General features: G+C 48.5%; 1 protein-coding gene across 1 annotated transcript in view; it reads right to left on the minus strand.

The window, feature by feature from the left end:
- Nucleotides 1-3,101, minus strand: part of KLF15 (KLF transcription factor 15) — a 28,283-nt gene extending 25,182 nt beyond the window's left edge. Inside the window, exon 1 of the mRNA XM_081318641.1 lies at nt 2,790-3,101. The gene's annotated coding sequence lies outside the window, so the exon portion shown is untranslated. The remainder of the gene's footprint in view (nt 1-2,789) is intronic.
- Between the last annotated feature and the right edge of the window lie 253 nt (nt 3,102-3,354).

Raw genomic sequence — 3,354 nt, forward strand, 5'->3', positions numbered from 1 at the left:
CACACCCCAAGCGGCATTATTACAAAGTCAGCTTAATTGCCCCCAACAATCTGGGTCCTCATTTTACCTACCTCGGAAGGATGGAAGGCTGAGTCAACCTTGAGCCTGGTGGGATGCGAACCTGCACTAATTGCAGGCAGCTGGTGTTACTTAAGGAGGCATTAGCCCACTGCTCCACCAAGGCTGGTATATATACCAAGGGTGGTATATAAATTTAAATAAATAAATAAATAAATAAATAAATAAATAAATAAATAAATAAATAAATAAATAAATAAATGTTTTTTAAACTCTGAATAAATAAATAAATAAATGTTTTTAAAACTCCGACCCCAGCTTTACCCAGCAGGTATTAAAGAAAAGGACTAAACTCAGTTTCCCTGGTGCTATTCCCCACTCCCTCCCTTTGGACTCTGAGGTTTGGAATGACCGAAAGTAACCCAGCAGTCATTTCTCCCTCCCTCCCTCTCTTTTTCAGCATTATCATAACAGAACAGAACAAAACACGCAGCTGCCTCCTCCTGTTCCTGCTCTAGGTTACTTTCTCACCATTATCTTCCAAGAGGAGTCCGGTACTACCCCTCCCCCAAACGTTCTGCTGGAAAAAATACGAAATGTTTCTGCTGCAGCCATTGGAAACATCCATCTCCATCTCCAAAGGTAAAAATGATGTAAGCCATAGAGAGCCCAAGAAGTTTCCACAGCAGAAATGTTGCAAGGAAGGAAGGGAAATCTTCCTGCATTTCAGAAAAAGAACACCTTGAGTGCTCTCCAGCCAGATGCAGAGAGACCTTTTCTCCACGCTGATGCCCTCTGAATATGCGGATTCCACCTTATTCTAACCCTTGGCCATACTGGCCAGGATGAAGATACAAACTGTATGTGGAAGGACAAGACTGGAGAAGATCGAAGGAGAGGGGGACAAAAATGAGTCTTTGCCTCAGCAACATTGGTGGAAAAGAATAGGAGTTGGGTTTTCCCCCACATTCTTGAAAGCTGTCTCACTGACGTGAGGAAAAATAAATGGGTGATTTTCAGACGCCCTTGTATAGTATATACAGCTTTCTCTTTCATGCACACACACAAAATGAAGAGCTTCCAGATAGGAAACAATCCTATACTTTCTCCAGAAAATTTACCAAAAAAAAAAAGATTCTTTGGGGAATAGCTTTGGGTTATCAGATACATCCAGTCCTCATGATTTGGGATATGCTCTATGGTAGAGAGAACTCTAACAATTAGAATTCTATTATTAGCTCTCCAAAAAGAAGGTGTTTTTTTTCCCCTGGGCAAGTGAACAATACCCGTGGCAGATTGAAAAGTTTCAAATCCCATAGCAGGTTTTATCAAAGAGACCTTCCACATAACTCTACATTGCTACTACTACGGCTACAAACTCCTGTCCATTTAAACATTACAGTGTCACAACTTGTTAGTCGCTTCTTAGACAGCAATTGCTGCCTTTTATGGTTGACATGGGTTAACCTTCCTCAAAGAAGACACCCAAGAGATATCTTCATTTCCCATCTTTTTCAGCCTCCCCACCCCGCAGCCCTATATTGGCAGGAATGATGGGAGATGTAGTCAAACACCGTCATATGGCTTCCATATTCAGCGTTACCAAAAGCAGCAATTCATTTCTCTCTGCTGTGCTCATGCACGCTGCCTGAAGCCTGTGTTTCTGGGTAGCCCGCTAGGGCAGGGGTCGGCAACCTCGGCTCTTTTATGACTCGTGGACTTCAACTCCCAGAATTCCTGAGCCAGCATAGCTGGCTCAGGAATTCTGGGAGTTGAAGTCCACGAGTCATAAAAGAGCCGAGGTTGCCGACCCCTGCGCTAGGGAATCTTGCAGAAGTGGGGAGGAGGTGTTTTTTTTTAAAATAAAAAATAAAAAAAAGCCCAGCAGCCCAGCTTTGATATCAACCCCTTTAGAGCTGCTTTTAAGTCCAAAAAGGAACCAAAAGGCCAGGCCGGGGGGGGGGGGGCATTTGCATAACAGCACAAGAGGCAGATCTGGGCACTCGTCAGGGTGGCATTTATAAACCGGCCTTCTCACGTCCTGGGTTAACGGAAGAAATGGAAAAGTACCTGCCTGTTTATTTGCTAGCGAAGGGGAGGCGACAGTCATCGCTCCGGCACAGCGACTCCCAGAGTTCACGTCCGCCTGACGAAAACGAGCTTTTCTCTACCAACGGCTCTGCCTTGAACATATGGTGTGTGTGTGGGGGGGGGGGGGATCGCCTTTTTTGCTCATTCTTCGGAACTTGGGTGTTCCGATCGATCGAGAGCAACCGGCCCGTTTCGATGGCGGATCGTGTCCTTCAAAGCGGGGAAGAAGGGGGCTCCTCCGTAAACTCCCCCCCCCCTCCGTCCGTGCTCCTCCTTTATTATAAACAACTTCGCGCGCAGAGAATGCCGCTTTGGCCTCCATGTCCTGGAGCAAAGGAGGATTTTCGCCCGTCCTTCTTCCGTCCACTTGTTTAGCATCCCGAAAACCAGAGCCGCCTCCCACCCCAGAGGCTGGTTAACCGTTCGGCCCGTTCCTCTCCAGTGACCCGGGAGAACGGCGAGCAGCTCGTTCCTTTCCCGTGCAACGCCGCTGCACAAGTGTGTGCGCGCACACACATGCACGCGTGTCGGATTCCTTCACTAGAGCCTTCCGCTTCTCTCCTTCTTTCCCCCCTTTGCGGGTTCCTTTTCTCCCTCGCCACCCACCCGCCCCGTGCCTCTCCCAAGTCGCCCCCTCCCCGTAACGTGGAAGAGGCAGCATCCTCTCCTCTACTCCTTACCTGAACTTCCTCTGTTTCTCAACGCCCAGAATGCGGGTCAGTCTGGAAGGGGGGAGGGGGGGAGCGGGAGAACACCCCGCCAAACTTTAAATTACCCCCCAAAAGCAAAGGAGAAAAAAGATCCCGACCGGCAGCCACTCCTCCTGGCATTTAAGGAAGGGGAAAAAAATGAGAAAAAAGTGCAGCTATTTTTAAAAACCCAACGTTTCCCCCAAGAAGATTGACAGGATGGCAATCGTCGTCGTCCCTGGGAATCGCCAACAGGCGAAGGGAGTTCCGACGTGCGACCAGCAATACAGAGGGTGATGTGTCCTTTAGCTCTCCTCGCGTAGTACTATATCCCCATCACATGACTGCCGGGGAGGTTATCACGGTAAAAGCAGGGGAAGGCTTGAAGGAGGCTCGACCGAAACTGGCAGCCTGATTGGCTAGGAAAAAGTCAAGGGGCGGGCCAGAGATTTTATCGTCAATGGAGGTATCTGGCACGCTGGCGCTCTCTTGCCAGCCCGCTCAGCAGCGGTGGCTTCTTTCTCTGCTGTTTCTCAGCCATGGACAAAAAGATTTC

The sequence above is a fragment of the Vipera berus genome (genome assembly GCF_964194415.1).
Source record: "Vipera berus genome assembly, chromosome: 2".
NCBI classification, from domain to species: domain Eukaryota; kingdom Metazoa; phylum Chordata; class Lepidosauria; order Squamata; family Viperidae; genus Vipera; species Vipera berus.